Source organism: Hyperoodon ampullatus (assembly GCF_949752795.1).
Source record: "Hyperoodon ampullatus genome assembly, chromosome: 5".
NCBI classification, from domain to species: domain Eukaryota; kingdom Metazoa; phylum Chordata; class Mammalia; order Artiodactyla; family Ziphiidae; genus Hyperoodon; species Hyperoodon ampullatus.
The window spans coordinates 39,512,447-39,540,129 of NC_136918.1; positions in this window are offsets into that span (position 1 = coordinate 39,512,447).

Here is a 27,683-nt window from a genome sequence, read left to right on the forward strand (position 1 = left end):
ATAGCTCACCCTGGGGACATAGACAATGGCAGCAAAAATTTTTGGGAGCTCGTCTACCATAAGGACACTGGTGCTGGTAAGTGCCATTTTGGAATCCTTCTGCTAGTTTATGAGAGCTGGGACCTGACCCTGTCCACCAGCCTGTCAGCACCAGTACTGGTATATCTCAGGCCAATCATCTAATCTGGCAGAGATACAGCCCTGCCCACCAGCAGGCTGGCTACCTTAAGACCTCCTGAACCCACAGCCACTCATCAATTATATCTCAATAATATGGGTTGAAAAAACACATCATACTATATGTAATACTTTAAAACTGTGTAATTTATCATATATCAATTATACCTCAATAAACTTTTTTTTACAAATAAATAAAGACCCCCCCCAAAATGCATTAATAAGTGCCAAGAAAATGTTCAACCTCACAATTAAATGGGAAACATAAAATTAAATAATATACCATTTTCATCTTTTGTAATTTCATATATTTAAAAGATTGACATATCAAATGTATGGAAATAGGCACTTTTGTGAGATTATAGATAATATGCATATAATATTTTTTGGAGGGTATCTTAGTTTGGACTGCTATAAAAAATTACCATAGACTGGCTTAAAAACCAAATATTTATTTCTCACAATTCTGGAGACTAGGTAGTCCAAGATCCAGGAGCCAGCAGATCCTATTTCTGATGAGAACTTACTTTCTGGTTTGCAGATTGCCCTCATTTCCTTGTACCCTCATATGGCAGACAGCAGAGAGAAAGTGAGAGAGAGAAAGCTCTATCTGTTCTTATAAGTGAACTAATTCCATTCATGTGTGCCCCATCCTAATGGCCTACTTACCTCCCAAAGGCCCCACCTTCTAATACCATCACATTGGTGATTAGAATTTCAACATATTAATTTGGGAAGACTGCTAACAGTCAGCCCATAACATATAGTCCATCCTATATGCTATAAAATAATATAAAATTCCTTGGAAGGAATGAGGTGGGTTTATTGTTTGTGTGTGTGTTTGGGGGGGTGTTAATACAGATGGATCTCTACACTTTAAGTGACAAAAGTAAGTTTAAAAATACTTATATGTTCTTAATCACTTTTAAGAAAGTAACCAAAAGTGTGGGGAAACCTCTCTTATATGTATATCACATATGTATACATACTTAGAAAAGTTCTGGTATTAAACATATTAAATTGATAACAGTGGTTACTTCCAAAGAGTATGTATATGTGAGATGGGAGCTCAATCTTCATTTCACATATTTTTGTGTTTGAATTTTTTATTTTGTGTGCTTTGTATTTGTAATTAAAATAATAAAAATGTGCATTAAAATTTTAAATCTGCCTCAAATAGACATACATGAAACACATGCCCCTTCCTTTCACAAGCTGGCTGCTATAATGTACCCTGTAAGCCTCCACCTGTTCCGCTAAGCTCCAGAACTCTATTTTAGATATCCAGAATTTGCTGAAGCACTCTAAATATACTTATTTTATTTCCACATTAACTTGTTACAGTTTTTCTTTGTGCTTGAGTGCTGGGTCCCACCCTACCTTCTACCCATGTCTGGAACACAGTCCCACTTTCTTGTAAACTCCTAATTATCTTGTACAGCTTAAATGTAACAAGTATAAAGGTTTCTCTGATCCAGATCAGAATTTCAGAAATTCCATTTCTCTCCAAAATTGTGTTGGACCAAGGTCTACTATGGTAATTAGCACTTATTTCCTAACTTTTTCATTTGGCTTTGTTTCCACTGATAAGTGGTATGCACTCTAAGGAGACTGAAAAAAGAAAGGAAGAAAGTGGGCAAATCATAGGTACCAAAAGTTTTAAATTGAATATTTCAATAAATCCTGACAATATGAGATTATTATTTTTCCCAAATCCCATCACAAGATTCAAAGTGTGGCCCCTAATACAAATAGTGTGTAGCAGATTTAGGATTTGGAACTTGGACTGTCTGATTTCAGAGGCTTTCAATTCTTTTTACATAGGCTAACTGCCCTTATTCTGTGTTGTAACTCTTTATAGTTTCACGGTCTATCACAGTAACTGACTCAAGAGGTTCTTGACATATCTTTAGCAGATGAGCAAATAAATGAATACTGTGCTTCATGGTATTGTGTTTTATACAAAGACAACTAAGACAGATTACTGTTATTCAGAGTCCATAACACAGATAACCATAACACAAAGCCTTCCACATAGCATGAGAGATGCAATTATGCAATGCAAGATGAAAAATCTATGTAACATTATTTGTGAGGAGTGGAGAAGCACCTAAAATGGTGTCATAAAAGTGGCACTTGAATAATCACTTGACAATTAGGTAGGATTTCACCACATAAAATTGGAGGAATTGAGCAATAAGATAGATAAACAGCAAGCAAGCAATTTTATCTAAGGAAAGACACAAAAACACTTAAGTAAAGGAGATGTTTACAAAACTGTGAATAGTCCAGTCTTTTTGCAATAACTTTAAAATCAGGTCAGGGAAATAGAACCTTGCTGTACTAGTAAATGGGAGAATTTAAAGTCATTTGTACCTGGGGGAATATGAGCAAAGTCTATGTTTTAGGATGATTATCCTAGCAGGAGCATGTTATGTGGGCTGAAGGGGAAGAGAATATAGAGCCTGAGAATCTACTGAGGAAATATCAATCATTCGCATAAGAAGCAATTGAAGCTTAAACCAGAATGTGGGTAGTAAAAGTAGTGGGAGGGAGACTCAGAATAATTAGAAAGGGATTATGAAAATGTTTACTTTAATATCTTCATTTCAAACTTTTTATTAAATCTTAGAATGGTGTTCAGTATTAGTTATTACATAAACAGTGGTTTCTGACCTAGAATACAAGAATCTGGGATACTGGGCTGAAAGAGTCAATATTTTTCATCTAATCATACACAGTGTGAGCTTACTTTCTGAAATATTCTGTCTCAAGAGTACAGGTTTTCTAATATCTAACCAAAAAATCCTAAAAACAAAGACAAATCAAGATGTTGCTTGTGTCCACAAATGAGACACTGTTATTTTTAATTAATTATTAAAACAAAGTCATTAATTTCTATATTATGTGGTATTTATATCAAGTGTGCTCCTTTCAGACAGTCAGACTTATGATAAATTACATAAAAAATCATGTTTTGATAATAACTGAGTAAAAACAGATGGGCTGGAAGTTTTCCAAAGGCTTTGCACAAAATATTTGTTGTAGGAGCATGAAGAGAATTTGCCCAGAAAACTGATTTAAAATTTACTGCTTTGTTGATGCTTAAAAGTGGCAGATTTTAGAATTTAAATTTCTTTGTTTTCTCTTATTTTCCACATATTTGCCAGACTTAAAATGAAAAACATTCTAATTGGTGATCAGCCTGCAGTACTAAAGTATTGATTTTACCACATGCATTTTTGTTATCAAGGGTAAGGTAAGGAAGAAGAGGAGCAAATGAGACTATTCTTTCAGAGTTAAAACGAAAAACATTCTAATTGGTGATCAGCCTGCAGTACTAAAGTATTGATTTTACCACATGCATTTTTGTTATCAAGGGTAAGGTAAGGAAGAAGAGGAGCAAATGAGACTATTCTTTCAGTGTTAAAACATTAGAAGACACATGAATTTCATCCTAGTTTTTGGTTACTGGATCCACTAGAGACATATACTAACATGTGATTGCTGACATGGGAAAGAAGAAGTAATATGTGTTGTACTCTTACTGAGAAATGTGACTAGTTTTAAGAACACTGCCCTATAGCCAGTACTTAGTTTACGTGATGGGAATTTAGTGAAACCCTACGTGGACTATTTTGTCTGAACTGCCCAGAAAGGTGATTCTTTTCTTTCATTTTAGTGTGGATAAGAGCAGCATCATATAGCAGCCCAGAAATGCTGATTTCAGGGAAATTTTGCTTCTGTGAATACTGGTTGTTGTGTCTAGGAGAAATTTACAGTGAACCTTATCAAATAAAAAGTTAATTAAATCACTTTGGTTATTAAAAACCTGTTGGATGTCTTCATCACCTGCAGCTAAAATATGCTCTTGTAGCCATTGCTCTCAGTGGGGTCGCCTCCATGAGATGAAGCCTAGAAAAGTAAAAATGAGAAGAAAAAATGAAAAGAATGAGGGTTCTAAATGTACAGAAGGAAAATCAAGCTGAAGATGAAGCACAGAGGGAACAGAGGTGACTTCTCTTCTTCCTGCCTGTCTTAACCTGTAAACATCTCAATTATAACTGAAGATTTTTCTCTTCTACACCCTGCTGGAAACACACAGATTGATTATTTATTTATGTGTATGTATATATGTATGTACTTATGTATTTATGTGTATATGTATTTACTTAACAGATAATTAAAAGGAGCTTATTATGTATCTGGTACTGTTCTAAGTACTGTATAATTTAATTCCCATAACATCCCTAGAGGTAGATAATGTTATTATTCCCATTATATAGTTGAGGAAACTGAAGGACAATAATTTATGAAACTTGCCAACATAACAATCATACAAGTCAGGTATTCTTTAAAAGAGACTTTCAAATTTATGTCGAGAACTTCTTTGAAATAACTACAATATAATTCTTCATTCTACCAGCTGAAAAATTTCAAACCACTCTATACTCTATGTAGTTATCTTCTTTGACTCTAACAATACCCTTTGAGATAGGCCAGGAATTATTATCTCTATTTGAAAGATGAGGAATCTGAAGCTCAGAGGATTCACAGGTTTGCTCAAGGTCACAGCTAGTGATAGATATGTCATTCAAACTTAAGCTGAGAGTTGCCATTCAATTTTTTTCACCCCAAGTCCAAAGTTCTTTCCACTATACTCACAATAACAGCATGAAGTTTGTTGCTGACAATTACCTACCTGTGAGTATCCCACTATCTCCTTGGGCTTTGCAATAGAGACTCACCTCACGTAATGTTACCCTTTCACATGGAAGATCAAGAGACACCGATTCCTCAGGCTGTCTCCCGTTGTCTGTTACAAGCCAAAAGCAGGCCAGCTTTGATATTATCATGTCCCATGCACAGGATTTGTCTGAATGATCTGCCCTATGCAAGTCAGTTTCAAATCTTCCCCTCTTTGATGCCAAGGCCTGGCCTTAAATCTACAGCAGATTTTCATGGGCTCCACTTCCCAGTGGTTTTGAGCTCTAAAAAACCAATCGTTTATATCTAATGTTTTGATTGATACTAAAGTAATCAGCCTACTTTCACTGGAGAAAGTCTTTAAACTTAGACATGAAAAATAATGAATTGTATTCTTTATCAAGGCTATCCTTAGGGGCAAAAATAAAAGGAAAACCTATTATGATTGCTTTCTTAATTTTTAATGAGCCAAAGTCCACAGGCTTTCTCTCTTTTGTTTTTGTTTTTTTTTTCTTATTTGAGTTATAAATTACATACTACTTTATGTTAGTTTCAGGTGTACAACATAATGATTTGACATCTGTATATATTGTAAAATGATCACCATAATAAGTCTAGTTAACATCCATCACTATGCATAGTTACAAAAGATTTTTTTTCTTGTGATGAGAACTTTTAAGACCTACTCTTTTAGAAACTTTAAAATATAGAATACAGTATCATTAAACTATACTCACCATGCTGTATATTATATCCCCATGACTTTATTGTATTTACTGGAAGTTTGTGCCTTTTGACCCACCTCACCCATTTGCCCACATGCAGCCTCCCACTCTGGCAACCACCACCGGTTTTACTTCTTTACAAACTGAAAATGAGAATTTTAAGTACAGAATAGAAATAACAGTCATCAACTTATCAAAGTAGCAGAGAAATTTTTCTTTCTGGTCCAGTTTTCCTAAGCGTCACTCTACTCAAATCCCAAATACATGTGTTACCTTTACAAATTGCGTTTTTCTATGTCTGTGTGTTTTTCATTGTTACTTAGTCTATCTATAAAGCACTCTCTATCTTTCCCCCTTTAAATGTTTGAATCCACATTTAAGGCACTCCTAAATGCAAGCTGTCATCTCTGAACTCTTAAAACATTCGCACAACCATTTTTGTGGTCATTTTCATTTTACACATGCCTGCTTTCTCTCTTAAACTTGGAGCTCCTTAAGAGCAGAAATTGTCTAGGCATTCCTCTCAGGATTTGTACAAGACCACATTCAATTTATTCACTCCAAGTGGGCAGTAAAGTCAGACATTTAACTGATCCAGGTTCTTTGGATTATTGGACTACTCTGGATTCAAAATTTTTTAAAAAGAAAAAAAAAGGAAGAAAGAAAAGAAAATCAACACACATACAAAACCCTAAATTCTAAATTTTCATTCAGAATATTACTTCATTCATATTGTCAACAGTAATCCATTATCTGAAGACCAGCTGGCTATTGTGGATATATGATTTAAGATGTATTTTATTATTATTTCCTTTTTGGACCTGGAGGAAAACCATATAACTAAAAAGTGGCAGAGCACATAAATTAAATCTAATCAAAATGGTTTAACTGACATTTAAAAAAATTTTCACAAATACAGTCTAAATTTACTAGCAACTTTCAGTTGTCAAGATGTAAGCCAAGATGATTCAACCTCTGACTGTTATGAAACATTAAGGATCACCAATACTCATGGCGGATTAAAAAGCAAGGTTAAAGAAAATTTTAAGACTATCCTGAGAATTCAGAATAGTGCAATCATTGCAGGGCTGGGCATTATTTTATCTTCTTCTCACATTTAGAAATAGGTTGCCATTGGAGAAAAAAGAAACTGTAATGAAGTTTGATATTGATTTCTACTGAACGCCATGGAGCATCCCTCTAAACATCCCTTTAGGATAAGTTCTTCAAAGGTCAGACTTTTCTCCCAACTTCTGAAAGTCAATATAATTCAAGCTAGTAATTTCCACAGATGTTCTCTACTGTAAGACTCTTCTTCTCAAGTGGGCTGTGTATCGAGTGGAAATTTTTATCACACTTTATTTGACTAGGAGGCAAAAATCATAAATCAGCAAAAAATATTAGGGCATATCATTTAATGTATATTAAATATTCTCTTCAAATGATTTGTATATTTTAGTATTTATATAATATTTTTTCAAACAGAAATTACTATCTAATTTTTATTCATTATTCCTAAAACACCCCATGGTATTCCAATTCCCTGATTATTGAGGCAGTTTAGTCATTTATCTTAGGGGACACAAATAACTGGCATTAAAATATTAAGTCTCTAAACTCCAGTCTGCTTACCCATGCCATCTCTCATTTATATTTTAGCATTCAGGAAATCTCTTATTTTCTCTGAAATAATAAATTTGACCCAGATAGGATTCTTTTCTTGATTTTAAGCAAAACAGTCTTTTTGTGTTTGTGTGTGTGTGTGTGTTTTGGGTTATATTGCAGCATGTTAGTGGATATACAGAGGAGAGACATATAAATACAAGTATAGACTGTACTCACAAGATGGAAATTTAGAAATATTTGGATGAGTCCTTTCCAAGTGTTAGAGAAAAATACAGAACCAACTTTAAAAGAGTAGCATTTTCTCTGATTAAAGAAAATGTCAAATTGCCTTCACATTTTTACCAATTAAAGCAAACTTCTTAAAAGCTAATTGTGACATATTCAGGCCTTTTGAATTTGCTCTGTTGTTTTCGCCTTCTTAGGGAATGGAAATATATCTTCAGGAAACTCAAACTACCAAATTAAAATAAATTAAAATATGTACATGCTGGGCACCAAGCACCTACCCATGAGAACAGAGATGAAAGAGAAAACCTCTCTACCTTTGAGGTGCTTTATGACATTTGTGGAAAATTAAAACATGCATGTCTGAAAATTAAATAAATGTATAAATATAAAAGCATTATTCTACTAAAAGAACTGTAGACTGCTGTCAAATCTTAGAGACCAAGTTCCCACACCTTTGAAAGGCAGAGGTTCATGGTTGTTTATAGAATTATAGACTTTTCAAATGGGAAGTTGCTCTAAATTATCATAGGAATTATTAGGGACAAATGTAAATGAAGGTGTAAAGCTAGCAGTAGAAAGAGTATGCAATAAACTTTTGAATTCAGGACTTTTGGTGAAGAGTGTAAACTCAGTCCTTTGGAGTCTAGCCCATGATCCTTTGGAGTGGAGCCCCTAGGTACACTTTATGTAAAGCTGGGAATCCAAAGGCTAAAACACCAGTCAACCATCACCCTTCCCCAGCTCAATTCATAACAGAATGCAAGGAAAATTGCCTTGGTACCCAACGGAGAAAGAGGGAAAGAAAAAAACCAACATACCTATTTCTGGGATGCTGTAATACAAGTCAGCCACCAAGCTGAATTACAACTCAAATTCATATGACCTGGATGGTCAAAAAAAAAAATCTGTTTAAAAGTGATTGCTATTTGTTCTAGGCCACTTGAAGAAGAAAATCTAATTCAGCTTACTAGGTTTTCAAGTAGTCCCATAAATATATTCAAGAAAATAAGCAGCTCAGTGTAAAATATAACTAAACACACAGGGAAAACACATACCATAAATAAAACCAGCAGAAACAGACCCAAAAATATTTCATAGTAAGACCCAGATAATGACATAACTGTGTTTACTAAGTTTGCAAATTTAGAAGCAATGATAGCTTATAGAAAATTATTAAAAATCACCAAACTACTGGAATTTCCAGAAGTAAAAATCTCCAAGAACCCCAAATAAAACATGAATAATCACTAGGGAAATGCAAATCAAAACCACAATGAGATATCACTTCACACCTGGCAAAATGGCTATTATCAAAGTTAAAGAATGATATTTAAGTATGACAATATTTTAACTTTTTTATTCTGGGGAAGGCTGACATTTTTTCACGTGGTTAAGAACTATTTATATTTCCTTATTTGCAAACTGCCCATAGCTTGTATTCATTTTCCTGTTACTTTGTTGATTTTCTTCTTTAGTCATTAAAGTTTATTTGGAAAGAGTTCTTTATATATTGAAGAAATTAATTAGTTTTCTCTCATTTATATTTCAAATATTTCCCCAAGGATTCCTTTGTCAATGTACTTTATTGTTTTTTTTACATAAAAATTATTTTTTTAATTAAAAAAAGTCAAGAAATAACAAATGTTACAAAGATGTGGAGAAAAGGGAAACCTCATGCATTTTTGGTGGAAATGTAAATTAGTACAGTCACTATGGAAACAGTATGAAGTTTCCTCAAAAAATGAAAAATAGAACTACCATATGATCCAGCAGTTTCACTTCTGGGTATTTTTCTGAAGAAAACAAAAACACGAATTCATAGAGATATATGCACCCCTATGTTCACTGAAGCATTATTTATAACAGCCAAGGTATGGAAGCAACCTAAGTGTCCATGAACAGATTAATGGATAAAAAAGATGTAGTATACACACACACACACACACACACACACACACTGGAATATTATTCAGCTATAAAAAAGAATGAAATCTTGCCATTTGCAACAACATGGAAGAACCTAGAGGGTATTATGCTAAGTGAAGTAAGTCAGACATAGAAAGACAAATACCATTTGATTTAACTTCTATGTGGAATCTAAAAAACAAAACAAATAAAGCAAAACAGACTCAGATACAGAGAACAAACACGTGGTTGTCAGTGGGAAGGGTGTTGGGAGATAGGTGAAACAGGGGAAAGGGATTAAGAGATACAAACTTCCAGTTATAAAATAAATAAGTGATGAGGATGTAATGTACAGCAAAGGGAATATAGTCAATAAAATTGTAATAACTTCAGATGGTAACTTATTGTGGTGATCATTTTGTAACATATGAAAATATTGAATCACTATGCTATACCCCTTAAACTAATATAATATTGTAAGTCAATTAAACTTCAATAAAAAATTAAAAAACTCAATAGAAAGAATTAAATAGGAGTTTAGACAGAGCTAAAGAAAGAATTAGTGAATTGGTTTAGCATAGAAGGCAAAAAAATAAAAGATGGTTAAGAGTGAGATGTTCTAAAATATTTTTATTGGAGTTTTGGAAGGAAATAAGATAGAGATTGAAACAGAGTCAAGAAAGAGTAGCTAAGAGTTTTCATGAACTGATGAAATAATCCAATCCACAGATTCAAGAATTCTAAGCATTCTGTACATGATATATAAAATAATATCCATACTTAGACTTATGATTTGAGATGTAAGAAGAAATGAAGCTCATACAAATGGTAACTATGTGGATAAAACTTTAGTTTTAGTGGTGCATTGACTACATAAATAATGTTATTTTAGCTGTTAGATATTACAGAATGAAAATGCACAATAGTAGGTCAAGAGTGAGTGAAAATAGAATGAAAATGTCCTGAGTCCTCATATGGTTGGGAAAAATTAATTGTATGCATTGGTAAGTTAATTTTGAAAGTTATAATTTCCAGAGTATCACTGAATGATTAGTAAATGCATAAGTTCCAAACCAGCATAGGAAACAATGGGACAGTAACAATAAAATGGTCAATCCAGAAAACATAAAAAACATGAAATGTAAGAAAGGAAATCAAAAGCAATATGCAAAAGAAATTAAGATAATAAATAATAGGTATAAACTCAAATATGTGTCATTACAATAAACAGAAGTGCAAGTATTTTATTTAAAATTAAGAAATTGTTATATTGGACTGAAAGCAAATTCAAACTGTAATTAAATGCTATTTTTTTTTTAAATGATGCATAATATAAAGTCATTGAAAGGCTGAAAGCAAAACATGAAGGAAATCTTACTATGTAAATAATAATTCTGAGAAAGTTGATAGACTATGTTAAAATTGAATGAAATGAACTTCAAGGAAAAAAGTATTCTTCAAAAATATAAAGAGAGTAATTTCATAACAATAAAGACTTCTTTTACCAGAAAGATATAATAAGTTTAAATTGGTAAGATCTTAATCACATAGCTTCAAAACAAATAAGCCAAAATCACAAAATTATAAGTGGAAATAGACAAATCATAGTGGAAAATTTTAACACGCATTTTTCAGTAACTGATTAAATAAGCAAACAAAAATTTCAGTAAAGATATGGAAATTGTTCACAACATAATCAACAGAATAAACTTGAAGGATATGTATTGGACAGTGAACACAATAACTTCAGAATACAGGCATCACCATGTACAATTGTGTAGATAAGATATCATACCATGCTAAAAATGGCTACATTCATCAAATAAATATGAATGGTACACCCTGCCATTGTACATTATACAAATAGCATGACATTACTGGAAAACACCACACTCTTTTTAAGCACACACTGAAAATATACAAAACTAAACCATATACTTGACAATTTACTTGTTATCCAGTGATTCCAAAGAATAGTTGAGTCTAAGCTCCTGGGTTAGAAGATTCTTACCTTAAGTTACTTCAGAATGAACATCAAGTCTAATCCAGAAGACCTTATCATTGCTTGAAGGAAAATATTTGTTTTATTTAAAAGCAAATAGTAAATGAAGAGCACTCGTATCTGCAGTCCACCCTCTTGTGTTTAACGTGCCTGCATGAACAATAATGACCAGTTGTTTTTAATTTGCTATTTCTGTCTTTGAGGAATTTAGATAAAAATGGACAATATACAAGAGACCATACACACTGTAGGGAGCCTGCAAAGCCAAGCTTATAACTTGGGGATTGATTTTATATATAATAAACAGCACATGGAGTTCTCATGGCAGGGTATTTATAGGTACAAAGTAATATTTTCGAAAATCTAGAATGTATTAGCTAGAGAAGAAACTAGAAGGAAAGCAAGTAAGATGGAGGCCATTACAATATTTGCATGTGTTTAGCTAGTTTGTTCTTTTTGGTTTCAATAGGACACAGTCTAGCTTGAAGAAGTAAAATTTATCCCCATGTAACCTTGAGGAAAACATTCAATGTTACCATTCTATTGTAGAGAAAAGAGAAAACTCATAGTAATTTAGAGTAAAGAGAAGCATTTGGTTTTTAAGAAGAAAAAACCATCAAATAAGATACCCTTCAATCAGCTGAGAATACAGGAATGGAACAGAGACAGCACATCATTCTAGTGAACCAGTTTACTTTGTCTTGAACAGAGAACAGGCTTCAAAAATGGTCTAACTCTTTGGAATACTTCAAATATGGATAAGTCAAAAGGTAAATAAACCTCTTTTTTTGTGCTCTAGGCATATTTATATAAATGATTGACACTCATATTTGTTCATACTACCTTAGCAAGTAAAAATCAAGTTAAAATGTATGCTCTCAAGATGGTTTTGGGGAAGAAGGGTATCATTGGATCAAAAGGTTCTTATCATACAACCTAAGAAGAATAAAAGGAGAGGGATTCTAGCTTTCAAGATGCAAACATCAAATGAAGGCAGTGAAACAAAAGAAATAGCAACTCATATCTTTGTTGCCTTCATGTTTGGTCCCAAGTTCAGAATAGTTATTCAAGTTTTTCCCAGAATAGTACTAATGTTAGTGTTTGAGGCAAAACCTGTATATTGCCTCAAAAAAGTACTCCTAAATCAAGGAGTTAATTAAAGTTATCCATTCCTCACAGTGGAATGATCCTCAGAAATATGATGAATGGAATAATGCTCTTTTGTATATTATATTGAACTTAAGGTAATGGGGTATTTAGGATCAAGGACAATTATATGTGTACTGTAAATAAAAGATTATATACATTATTGGGAAAATAATTTTTGAGACATTTCTATAAAGTTCTTATTACATTGTATCACCTAGTTTCTTTAAAAGTGTTTCATACAGTTTTAGATTTGGTTCAAGATGGCACAGTAGAAGGACGTGCTCTCACTCCCTCTTGTGAGAGCAACAGAATCACAACTAACTGCTGAACAATCATTGACAGAAAGACACTGGGACTCACCAAAAAAGATACTCCACATACAGAGACAAAGGAGAAGCCACAATGAGATGGTAGGAGGGACGCAATAAAATCAAATCCCATAACTTCCAGTGGGTGACTCACAAAGTGGAGAACACTTATACCACAGAAGTCCATCCACTGGAGGGAAGGTTCTGAGACCCGCATCAGGCTTCCCAACCTGGGGGTCAGGCAAAGGGAGGAGGAATTCCCAAAGAATCAGACTTTGAAGGCTAGCGGGATTTGATTGTAGGACTTTGACAGGACTGAGGGAAAGAGAGACTCCAATTTTGGAGGACACACACAAATTAGTGTGTGCATCAGGACCCAGGGGAAATAGCAGAGACCCCAGGGGAGACAGAACTAGACCTACCTGCTAGTATTGGAGGGTCTCCTACACAGGCGAGGGGTGGCTGTGCCTCACCATGGGGACAAGGACACTGGCAGCAGAAGTTCTGGGAAGTACTCCTTGGTGTGAACCCTCCCAGAATCTACCACTAGCCCCAACATAGAGACTGGGTAGGCTGCAGTTTTGGGTTGTCTCAGGCCAAACAACCAACAGGGAGGGAACCCAGCCCCACCCATCAACAAACAAGTGGATTAAAGTTTTACTGAGCTCTGTCCACCAGAGCAACAGCCAGCTATATCCATCAACAGTCCCTCCCATCAGGAAGCTTGCCAAAGCCTTTTAGATAGCCTCATCCACTAGAGGGCAGACAGCAAGAGTAAGAACTACAATCCTGCAGCCTGTGGAACAAAAACCACATCAAAGAAAGAAAGGAAAATAAAAAGGCAGAGGGCTATGTACCAGATGAAGGAACAAGACAAAACCCCAGAAAAACAACTGAATGAAGTGGAGATAGGCAACCTTCCAGAAAAAGAATTCAGAGCAATGATAGTGAAGATGATCTAGCACCTCAGAAAAAAAATGGAGGCAAAGATTGAGAAGATGCAATAAATGTCTAACAAAGACCTAGAAGAATTAAAGGACAAACAAACAGAGATGAACAATATAATAACTGAAATGAAAACTACACTAGAAGGAATCAATAGCAGAATAACAGAGGCAGAAGAATGGATAAATGACTTGGAAGACAGAATGGTGGAATTGATTGCTGCAGAAAAGAATGAAGAAAAAAGAATGAAAAGAAATGAAGACAACCTAAGACACCTCTGGGACAACATTAAACGCAACAACATTCACATTTTCGGGGTCACAGAAGGACAAGAGGGAGAGAAAGGAACCGAGAAAATATTTGAAGAGATTATAGTCGAAAACTTCCCTAACATGGGAAAGGAAATAGCCACCAAAGTCCAGGAAGAACAGAGAGTCCCATACAGAATAAACCCAAGGAGAAACATGCCGAGACACATAGTAATCAAATTGGCAAAAATTAAAGACAAAGAAAAATGATTGAAAGCAGCAAGGGAAAAACAACAAATGACATACAAGGGAACTCCATAAGGTTGACAGGTGATTTCTCAGCAGAAACTCCACAAGCCAGAAGGGAGTGGCATGATATACTTAAAGGGATGAAAGGGAAGAACCTACACCAAGATTACTCTACCCAGCAAGGATCTCATTCAGATTTGAAGGAGAAATCAAAAGCTTTACAGACAAGTAAAAGCTAAGAGAATTCAGCACCACCAAACCAGCTCTACAACAAATGCTAAAGGAATTTCTCTAAGTGGGAAACACAAGAGAAGGAAAGGACATACAAAAACAAACAAAATACAATTAAGAAAATGGTCATAGGCACATACATATGGATACTTACCTTAAACATGAATGGATTAAATACTCCAACCAAAAGACACAGTCTTGCTGAATGGATACAAAAACAAGACCCATATATATGCTGTCTCCAAGAGACCCACTACAGACCTAGGGAAACATACAGACTGAAAGGGAGGGGATGGAAAAAGTTATTCCATGCAAATGGAAATCAAAAGAAAGCTGGATTAGCAATATTCATATCAGATAAAACTGACTTTAAAGTAAAGAATGTTACAAGAGACAAGGAAGGACACTACATAATGATCAAGGGATCAATTCAAGAAGAAGATATAACAATTATAAATATATATGCACCCAACATAGGAGCACCTCAATACATAAGGCAACTGCTAACAGCTATAAAAGAGGAAATTGACAGTAACACAATAATAGTGGGGGACTTTAACACCTCACTTACTCCAATGGACAGATCATGCAAAATGAAAATAAATAAGCAAAGAGAAGCTTTAAATGACACAATAGATGAGATAGATTCAATTGATATTTATAGGACATTCCATCCAGAAACAGCAGATTACACTTTCTCCTCAAGTGCACGTGGAACATTCTCCAGGATAGATCACATCTTAGGTCACAAATCAAGCCTTAGTAAATTTAAGAAAATTGAAATCATATCAAGCATCTTTTCTGACCAATATGCTATGAGATTAGAATTGAATTACAAGGAAAAAAACATAAAAAACACAAACACATTGAGGCTAAACATTATGTTACTAAATAACCAAGAGATCACTGAAGAAATGAAAGAGGAAATCAAAAAATGCCTAGAGACAAATGACAATGAAAACACGACAATCCAAAACCTATGGGATGCAGCAAAAGCAGTTCTAAGAGGGAAGTTTATATCTATACAAGCCTATCTCAAGAAAAAAGAAAAATCTCAAATAAACAATCTAACCTTACACCTAAAGGAACTAGAGAAAGAAGATAAACAGAACCCAAAGTTAGCAGAAGGAAAGAGATCATAAAGATCAGAGCAGAAATAAATGAAATAGAAACAAAGAAAACAATAGCAAAGATTAACAAAACTAAAAGTTGGTTCTTTGAGAAGATAAACAAAATTGATAAACCATTAGCCATACTCACCAAGAAAAAGAGGGAGAGGACTCAAATCAATAAAATTAGAAATGAAAAAGGAGAAGTTACAACAGACACCTCAGAAATACAAAACATCCTAAGAGACTTCTACAAGCAACTCTATGCCAATAAAATGGACAACCTGGAAGAAATGGACAAATTCTTAGAAAGGTATAACCTTCCAAGACTGAACCAGGAAGAAATAGAAAATATGAACAGACCAATATCAAGTAATGAAATTGAAACTGTGATTAAAAATCTTCCAACAAACAAAAGTCCAGGACCAGATGGCTTCACAGGTGAATTCTATAAAACATTTAGAGAAGAGCTAACACCCATCCTTCTCAAACTCTTCCAAAAAATTGCAGAGGAAGGAACACTCCCAAACTCATTCTATGAGGCCACCATCACCCTGATACCAATACCAGAAAAAGATACTACAAAAAAAGAAAATTACAAACCAATATCAGTGATGAATATAGATACAAAAGTCCTCAACAAAATACTAGCAAACAGAATCCAACAGCAAATTAAAAGGATTATACAACATGATCAAGTGGGATTTATCCCAGGGATGCAAGGATTCTTCAATATATGCAAATCAATCAATGTGATACACCATATCAACAAATTGAAGAAGAAAAACCATATGATCTCAATAGATGCCGGAAAAGCTTTTGACAAAATTCAACACTGATTTATGATAAAAACTCTCCAGAAAGTGGGCAGAGAGGGAACCTACCTCAACATAATAAAGGCCATGTATGACAAACCCACAACAAATATCATTCTCAATGGTGAAAAACTGAAAGCATTTCTTCTAAGATCAGGAATAAGACAAGGACGTCCACTCTCACCACTATTATTCAACATAGTTTTGGAAGTCATAGCCTAGAAATCAGAGAAGGAAAAGAAATAAAAGGAATACAAATTGGAAAAGAAGTAAAACTGTCACTGTTTGCAGATAACATGATACTATGCATAGAGAATCCTAAAGATGCCACCAGAACACTCATAGAGCTAATTGATTAACTTGGTAAAGTTGCAGGATACAAAATCAATGTACAGAAATCTCTTGTTCCTATATACTAATGATGAAAAATCTGAAAGAGAAATTAAGGAAACACTCCCATTTACCATTGCAACAAAAAAGAATAAAATACCTAGGAATAAACCTACCTAAGGAGACAAAAGACCTGTATGCAGAAAACTATAAGACATTGATGAAAGAAATGAAATATTATACCAACAGATGGAGAGATATACCATGCTGTTTGAATGGAAGAATCAATATTTTGAAAATGACTGTACTACCCAAACCAGTCTACAGATTCAATTCAGTCCCTATCAAATTATCAAGTGTATTTTTTACAGAATGAGAAAAAAAAATCTTAAAATTTGTATGGGGACAAAAAAGACCCCGAATAGCCAAAGCAGTCTTGAGGGAAAAATAGCAGAGCTGGACGAATCAGACACTTTGACTTCAGACTATACTACAAAGCTACAGTAATCAAGACAATATGGTACTGGTACAAAAACAGAAATATAGATAAATGGAACAAGATAGAAAGCCCAGAGATAAACCCACACACCTATGAAAAAGGAGGCAAGGATATACATTGGAGAAAAGACATCCTCTTCAATAAGTGGTGCTTGGAAAACTAGACAGCTACATGTAAAAGAATGAAATTAGAACACTTCTTAACACCATACATAAAAATAAACTCAAAATGGTTTAGAGACCTAAATATTAGACCGGACACTATGAAACTCTTAGAGGAAAACATAGAAGAACACTCTTTGACATAAATCACAGCAAGATCTTTTTTGATCCACCTCCTAGAGTAATGGAAATAAAAACAAAAATAAACAAATGGAACCTAATGAAACTTCAAAGCTTTTACACAGCAAAGGAAACCATAAACAAGGCGAAAAGACAACCCTCAGAATGGGAGAAAATATTTGCAAACAAATCAGTGGACAAAGGACCAATCTCCAAAATATATAAACAGCTCATGTAGCTCAATATTAGAAAAACAAAAAACCCAATCCAAAAATGAGCAGAAGACCTAAATAGATATTTCTCCAAATAAGACATACAGATGGCCAAGAAGCACATGAAATGCTCCTCAACATCACTAGTTATTACACAAACGCAAATCAAAACTACAATGAGGCATCACCTCACCCAGTTAGAATGGACATCATCAGAAAATCTACAAACCACAAATGCTGGAGAGGATGTGGAGAAAAGGGGACCCTGTTGCACTGTTAGTGGGAATGTAAATTGATACATCCACTATGGAGAATAGTATGAAAGTTCCTTAAAAACTAAAAATAGAGTTACCATATGACCAAGCAATCCCACTACTGGGTATATACCCAGAGAAAACCATAATTCAAAAAGACACATTCACTGCAATATTTATTGTAGCACTATTTACAATAGCCAGGTCATGGAAGCAACCTAAATGCCCATCGACAGACGAATGGATAAAGAAGGTATGGTACATATATACAGTGGAATATTACTTACCCATAAAAAGGAACGAAATTGGGTCATTTGTTGAGACGTGGATGGATCTAGAGATTGTCATACAGAGTGAAGTAAGTCAGGAAGAGAAAAACAAATATCGTATATTAATGCATATATGTGGAACCTAGAAAAATGGTACAGATGAACCGGTTTGCAGGGCAGAAATTGAGACACAGATGTAGAGAATAAATGTATGTACACCAAGGGTGGAAAGCAGCGGGGGGTGCAGGAGGGTGTGATGAATTCAGCGATTGGGATTGACATGTATACACTGATGTGGATAAAATTGATGACTAATAAGAACCTGCTGTATAAAAAAATAAATAAAATATAATTTTAAAAAAGCTAATGAGAAGTCAAAAAAAATTGTTTCATACAGTTTTAAATTTTTGCTTATAACTTGGGGATTGATTTTAAAAATTGAAAGTTCTTAAATAGTTTATGAGAAATTAAAACTCATTGTATAAGAAATATTGTGTTATTTTATCTGTGTCCATATTTTTAAAAAAACATTAGTTTGAAATGATATTTAACTCTAGTCTTTGCAATATGTATTCCATGCTTTGAGTGATAACAATAAACATCTAGAGGAAAAGCCTTGGATGTAAAATCTGAAAAACTAGTTTCTAATCCTAACTAACTGGTAGGTCTTCAACAAACCACTTTTAACCCCCTATTCTCATCCATGGAAGAGTCCTATAATATGAAATCAATGTATATTATGTATACTATTTTATACATTTTTATTATCCTTTTACTAATTATATTTATTTCAGTGTGGATGCAGTTCCACAAACTGAGAACTATGTCATGTTTCCTGCTGGATCTCCTGTTCATACATAGTTGAAAAGATGTAACACTTTCAAATTAAATTTGTTGGTCCTCTTTGGAAAGGATGCCCTGACTTTTCTAGTAAGTAGCTAGGCAGAAAAATTTGGATACTTGTTAGCTATGTTATACAGGGCTCAAATGAGTTTCTGGAAACAGGCCAGATGAAGTTTATTTTTTTATTTTCCCAAAGTGGAAAATTGGCCATGGCATTTTGTCAGGTGTCTTTCTAACTAGCCACATTTCCCCAGGGAGTATCTGTATGTGATCCTTTCTCTTCAGTAGTTTCCCAGTAATGTACACTGGTACTAGCCCTTGTGGCTGGACATTTTATACTTTTTTAATCTGAGTTTTTTGTTGTTCCTTATTTTTCTGTTTTAGAAAGAATTATTTTCACCTTTGAGAAAGTTATATATGATTTTTAATATGTTATATTTCAAATCATTTTATAACACCCCTTCTTGCATTTAGTTGATGTATATATATAAAGTTCCTACTATGTTCAAGGCAATGTGTTTTGTATGTGAAGATGAATAAGACACAGTTTTTGTCTTTACAGAGGTTATAGTCTAATGAAAATGCACTAAAAATTAAACAACAGCACTATACCCAAGAAATAACAGTATACTCTGGGAACAATCATGAAGGAATGACTAACTCTGCCTGGGGCACATGGAGAAGGCATCACACAGGTGGTGATATTTGTGCTCACTTTTGAAGAGTGGGTAAGAGTTTGACAAGAAGAAAGAGGAGGGAAAGAGTATTCAGACAGAGGGAACATCATGTTTGGAGTTGCTAGTTTGTGTAAAGACCTGGTACATTGGGAAAGCAGTGAAAGAGACTTATTTTTTTTAATTAGAAAAAGACTGAGATAATGCTGACAGCATCAGTGTGCAGAATATATTGAAGAAGAGAGATGCCATAGGCCAAGAGAACAGATCAGAGATAAACGCAGGTGAGATACAATGAGGGCTTGGATTGGACTAAATTAATAGAAGAGCAGAAATTAAATATATATATGTATTTCTTAAGTATAATTAAAAAGATTTTATAATAGTCTTAAAATGATTCGGTTATAGACAGTGGGTGATTTCGGGCTGAGATTCTATTTTATTTATGCTTTAAACTGGCTCTAATATTGGCATTGGGGATAGTATGGAAGAAGCAAATTCTCCATTCAATCACAGTGTCCAAAAGCGATATTTTTCAAACGTTTAAAGGATATTATCTTGATTTAAAAGGGCAAAATCTGATGAAAACATAGTAGAGGAAGCAATATGAAAGTGAGTCTTTCTGTTTATTTTGTGATTGAAACATGAATGTTCGGACAGTGAAATATAGAGAGCACATAAGAATGGTTGGTGCATAAGGAAGGCTTTCTTCATCACCACCTCATTAGCCAGATCAGTTTCTAAACTGGGCTCTGTTCCCTGAATTCCTCTCCCTGATGTCAGAGCCTCAGAAAAATTCTTACTGATCAAAAATTCTTACTTGATGATGGCAAAAGACCAACTAACACATAGAGCACTGTGTAGAGATCTAAAAGAAGTAGTTAAATTACAAGGTGATCAGTCTCAACAGTTGAAGACAAAAGTACTTCTGCCATTTGTGCATAACACAGTGCTGATCATTACAATAAATTGAGCATTGATTGCATGGCCTACATGGAAAAACAAAAAAGGATTCTATAAATTATCATTCCTGGAAGAGAGAAATGTATGTGTGCTCTGTGCAGTGTGGTTGGCAGAGGGCCAGAAGCTATAGGATGAAGCTAAAATGTAGAGGGCCAGACCGTACAGCACCCTTCAAGGCCACATTAAGGTTTATTCTTTATCTTGAACACAATAGAAAGATGTTGAATTCTTTAAGAAATGTGTAAAAGATAATATGATTTGTGACTTAAAATTAACACTGACTGTAACAAGGAGAATTTGATAGATGAGGACCAGAATGGATGATGGAGAAACCAGTCTAAAGTTTTTGCAGAGATTTGGGTAGTTTACTTAGGTTAGAATAGTGACCTTAAAGATAGAAAATAAAGAATAGATTTAAGGGACTTATAAGGTAGAATAGACAGGAGTTAATAATGAATTGGAAATAGGGTGTAATTGTTGAGAAAAAGGAGCTGTCAAGATATCCAGCTTATGTGACTTGAATGGATGGTGGGGTGTTACATTGAGGTAGGGGAGAATAGGATATGACCAGTAGGTTAGAATGGAGGCAAGAATATAATTTTGGTTTTGGAGATATTCAAGTGGAGATGACAAGTATATGAAGAAGTCTAGGATGGAGGCATCAATTTGAAAGTCATCTGCACATATGTAGTAGCCAAATAAAATTCTCTAGGAAAAATGTCTAGTGTGACAAGAAAAAAATAATCTATGAGTAAGCCTTGAAGAACTCCAAATATTTAATGGACAGATTAAGCACATAACCAAAAAGGTAGGGACTAACTCAGGAGTGTGCTGGGTCATAGAAGAAAAGGGAAACAAGAGTTTCTAGAATGAGGGAGTGATAAACTATACCAAATGCTGCCAAAATTCATATTGCACTCAGGCTGAACAGTGTTCATTGTGTTTGGTGATTTGGTGCTCCTTGGTGACCTTTGGGGGCATATTTCAAGAGAGAAATGGAAACCAGGCTGGAATGTTTTGAACAATAACTAGTAGGAAGTTAGGAAATGACTAGTGTAGTATAAAGTAAGGTTTTTCAAAAATGGCTTTGAATAGGTTGATAAGGAAGAGGAGGAGGAGAGAAGATATGGATTCAAAGGAAGATTCTTTTGTTGTTTTTGTTGGGACTTAAATTTCTCTTTTAATAGGAGATCCCTGACCATATTTCAATACTGATGAGAAGGATCTAATTGAGAGGGTAAAGAGGTAATACAGTGAGTTTCTCAAGAAAGTGATATTCTGAATCAAAGGAGGCAAAGAGAAAATATAACAATTGATATGCACATGGGAAGAACATTCCCATGAGTATACCCTCAGCTTGATGAAACAAACAAGATTCTAAAGGAAAATAAAGTACAAACAAAGTAGATGAATTAACAGTTACCCACTACTGTCTATAACATAGGATGTACTCAATTCCAACCAATTCCATAGGTTGTGTGAAGTTATTAGTACTTCACCTCTTTGTCTCTCATTCAAGTAGAGCAGAATAAAATGCAAGTAGAATAAAATTGTTATTGGGATAATTTGAACCTTTTAAAATTATTTTTAAATATGTACTTTATTGTTAGTAACATTATTTTCAATGCACTTCAAAACTGGTGAAGACAAGAGTGATACTAAAGCACTGAAGTTAAGAATTGCCTCTTTAGATGATAGTCACTCCCAAATACTAGTGTGTTTCACACCAAATAGTCTTAAAGGAGGAATAACCTTTATTATATAATAGGACAACGATAAGACTAGAGCAAAAAGACATCCAACACATTCATCCTAAAAAATCCTGTTTAACAGCTTGTAATAAATGTGTCATTCAGCCTTATAACACTAATCAGTTTAACTCCTTCATCGTTCCTGGGTAGGAATATCTTGTTTGGGGGACTTTTCATATTTTCTTGAGCATATATGAACACTTCAATCTACCGGTATATTATAGAATTATATGCACTCATCTATGAGAGATTTAGAAGACTTTCTCAAAAGTACTAAGGACTAGTAGAATTCCATTCAGGGAAACATTGTTTGATTTGGTACAGAAACTCACTGTCTCAAATGGAACATAGTTTGTTCTTGAGCTGAAAGGAACCTCTGTAATAACAAGTTCTCCCAGCCTGAATGAATAATATTTTGTGAGAAACTAAGTATGATCAAAATAAACTGAGGACTCAGATTACCTTTCTCTTTTTGGTTTCAAAATATCAAAACAACTCTTTTAGCTCAGACAAGAAAAGAAGGTAGATGTTATGGATAGAGCTCTGAGTAACATTTGGTAATTATTGGTCAACACAGAAACAGGATTATATACAAGATTATGGATCTAAGTATACCATGTTTGAAAGAGATATAGGGACTATTTATTCTGTTATTTTACAAATATTTTCAGACAATGTAAAGAGAAATATTTGGCTGTATCTTAAAAAGTTACAGTGGTAAAATACTGTGGTGCCTCTCATTGGAAAGCAGTGGATAGTTGTTGTGAGTCTTTGATATAAAAGCTGGAAGGGATCTTAAAAGTTGTTTCCAAAACCAAATTACACTTGGAGACCTACTGGAAGTGAGGTGGACTGATGTAACCAATTAGAGTTCCAAATATCCCCATAGGATAAGGGGAGAACACTATGCCATTATTTCAAAGAATTTAAGGATACTAGACAAATGCTAGATTTTAGACTCAATTATCTTCTAAGTCTATCCTATAGAAGCAAATATGAAAAGTTATACAAATTCTATATACACAATGGCAACATGATAAAAGTGAATCGTTTGTTTTCAAACACACAACTGGGGAATTGCAATGCCCCACTTTGTTAAGTGATTGTATGTGAGGTTCTTAAAACCCAGAGGAAATTGACCAAAGATGATAGATGAAAATGTGAAATGGAATTGTCAGTCTGTAGCTGAAACATTGATCAAATGGCTGAATAGCTAACAAAGTGTATTTAGGGAGACCTTGAAAAAAAGATAACCTAGCCTTGAGTTTTTCTACACTATTACTCTAATCTATAAATGAACAATTTAAACCTATTGTCCAAGTTGGATGAGTCTAGCCTATTTAACAGAAGACAACTACTTTGATGATTTTCCTGTGGGACCAATGGGGTTTATACATACTACTTTGAATTCATGCCAGCTATTCCTTGCGAGAATTGTCAAAATTTCAGTTCATAGCTGAAGGAGGTCGTGAGAATATCTAGAGGTTGCAAATATGTATATTTGCATATGTAGGACATTCCAAGACTGTGCTTTTCAAACAAATATATTTCAGCATTATTGGTTTATATTTTCAGAGTCTGAATGCATTTTTTTTATCATAAATAAATGTTCATATGTTACTATTTATGTCAAAGAAAAAGTACAAACTTGCAAACCTTCACACAGATATTTATAGGAGAGAAATGATAAACCAAAGATTTCAGTAGACATAATAGTAGACAGGATAAAGATGGAAGAATGTTGATTGATACATAGCACAGAAAGGTGAAAGATGTACTATGCCCAGGGTGAACTTACGGCTGAGACAATCAGTCTGGTCCACTGAACATCAGTGAGGCTCAGGACTCAGAGAAGACCAATGGGCCAGATAATGATGGTAACATGTGGTAATAAAACAAGTGGTCTAATTGAAAGTCTTTAAAAAGTAAGTTATTTTCTTTCTCTCCTCATAATCACTTAGAATACCCTAGAGCTAGCTTGGGGAAACACAAATGAATTCAGGGCAGCTAGCATAAATCATAAGAATCCTATGAAATTTAGTGGTAAGAACAGAAAAGTATAGGAATTATGACTTTGGACCCAGAGAGAAGAAAGATAATTCTAGCACAAATCTTCACTTTTTAGTAGAGAATATTTACTTTACCATAGATGTGATTTGGTTGCCAATTTTTAGAATCAATCTATAGTTGAATCTTGAAAGATAGCTATGGTTTCCAAATAGAATATAAAAGTTAATCACTCTAAAAATGTAAAAGAAACGTATAAGAGATAGGCCTTGGAATTGTCATTGGCACTGCTTCCTAAATGGAGAGCTATTTGCATGTCTGTGGATAGGGAGGCACATGGGGAGTCTATGGATGATGAAATGAAAAAATTAGGGTGTAGGTACGTTATCTAAATGTTGAAATAACAAGAAATTTAGAATAGTGACATAATTTCTGGATTTAAATAGATGGGGTGATAGTACAAGTAAGGTAAATTCTTACCTCTTCGTGTAAAATTAAGAGACAAGGCCTAAATTCATAAATCATGACATAGTAGAATAAAATTGTCATTTAGGCTTATTGGTTACCTCTGAGGAGCAAGACTGGTGAAAATACATGGTAGGGCAGTGAATTATTGCCTGTCTATTAGCCCTCTTGTAATACTTGATTATTAAAATTACCCTAATTTTGATTAAAATTTGAATAAAAACTAAATACTGAAGTTATGCTGCCTTATTTTATTTAAAGGAAAACATTGTAAGAAAACATTATTGCAAAGTGAATCTGTATTCATGATAAAAGAATTTTTAATTGAATGTATGTTTTTGTTTTTTTCTTTTTTTTTTTTTTTGCGGTATGCGGGCCTCTCACTGTTGTGGCCTCTCCCTTGCGGATCACAGGCTCCAGATGCGCAGGCTCAGCGGCCATGGCTCACGGGCCCAGCCGCTCAGCGGCATGTGGGATCCTCCCGGACCGGGGCACGAACCCATATCCCCTGCATCGGCAGGCGGTCTCTCAACCACTGCAACACCAGGGAAGCCCTGAATGTATGTTTTTTTATAGCTTCATTACCTTTGATAATATTTCTGGCTTTAAAATTATGAGTTGGGATACAGAGTATTTTATAAGGTAATCTTAGAACTCCAAAATTTGAACTTTAACTTGATGACACAATCAGTAAATGGTACTGTATGTTGTATTCTTTGGCTACAGAATAAATTTCAAATTTTCTAAAATAAGTTTCAATGAACATCTACAAACTAGCTCCAATCAGTCTTTTTCACTAAACACACTTGTATATGTGGACTTTTGAATAAGGCTATGCTCATTTAAATCTTACCTCTCCCATATACACTTTGTATGTTTTTGGATAAGATATACAACCTCTTGGTGTGAGCCTAATTATACAGTTAGTCTTTAGCCTCCCCTTTTGCAAAATAGGAATTATTATTGCTATAATGAAATATTATTTGCTAAATGATTAGCACTGTGTGTGGCATACAGAAAGTGCTGAGAAAATCTAAGCTGTCAGTATTATAAATATTATTGGAGTGTTTCATTTATGAAACATTCTCTATGTAGCCTACACTACAGTCACATTGTTTTAATCACATTACTATAGCACATTCTTTTTGTAGCATTCTGCATTTGTATCATCCTTGATTTACCACTTTATTTTATTTGTTTAAGTGTCTCTTATTTAAAGTATAGATTGAACCATTTTTGAGAGTAGAAACCATATTATATTCAATTTTGTATCCTGTAACTCATTAGTACTGTGCCTGACATATGAAATAAGTATCAAAACAAAGTCTCTTAAAAAGAAAATAATAGAAAAAAATGATAAATTATGCAGAATTGTTATTTCATACTTCAGAGTATAGGCTTTAGGAATGCAGATGTATTTGCAGTTTCTAGGGATATTACAATTTATGAATTTCTTGAATCATCAAAAATTTGATTAAACAAGATGGTACCATTATTCCTATTTTAAAAATAATGTCAAAGAGGGACAATGTTGGTTCCGCATATTTATTTACTGATCAAGAATTAGAATAATTAATAATAAAAATATAAGGTCTCTGCTGATGCAGGCACTTCACACACACCTCACTTGTAGCTGCTGTACCCCTCCCCAGCCTGAGAGAGTAGCCATCTTGATAAGAATACCTGGCTCTACTCAACTGCCTGCAGGCTCCAGTGCTGGACACTTCACTCTAAACCACCAGAAAAACAGGAACACAATACCACCCATCAGCAGACAGGCTGCCTACAGTCATACTAAGTTCACAGACACACCAAAACACAACACTTGATGCAGCCCTGCCCATCAGAAGGAAAAGACTCAGCTCCACCCACCAGAGTGCAGGCACCAGTCCCTTCCACCAAGAATCCTACACAAGCCCCTGGACCAACCTCACCTACCAGGGGGCAGACAACACAAGCAAGAAGAACTACAACCCTGCAGCCTGCGGAAAGGAGACCCCAAACACAGTAATTTAGACAAAATGAGATGACAGAGAAATATATTGCAGATGAAGAAGCAAGGTAAAAATCAACAAGATCAAATAAATGAAAAAGAAATAGGCAATCTACCTGAAAAGAATTCAGAATAATGGTAGTATAGATGATCTAAGATCTCAGAAATAGAACAGAGACATGGATTGAAGAGACACAAGAAATGTTTAAGAAGGACTTACAGGAACTAAAGAACAAACAGTCAGTGATGAACAACACAATAACTGAAATGAAAAATACACTAGAAGGAATCAATAGCAGAATAACTGTGGCAGAAGAACACAAAAATGAGCTAGAAGATAGAATGGTAGAAATAACTGCCATGAAGCAGAATAAAGATAAAAGAATGAAGAGAATTTAGGAGAGTCTCAGAGACCTCTAGGACAACATTACAGGGGTCCCAGTAGAAGAAGAGAAAGAGAAAGTGTCTGAGAAAATACTTGAAGAGATTATAGTCAAAAACTTTCCTAACATAGGAAAGGAAATAGTCACCCAAGTCCAGGAGGCACAGAGAGTCTCATACAGGATATATCCAAGAAGAAACACACTGAGACACATATTAATCAAACTAACAAAAATTAAATACAAAGAAAAAACTTTAAAAGCATCAAAGGAAAAGCAACAAATAACATTCAAAGGAATCCACATAATGTTATCAACTGATTTTTCAGCAGAAACAC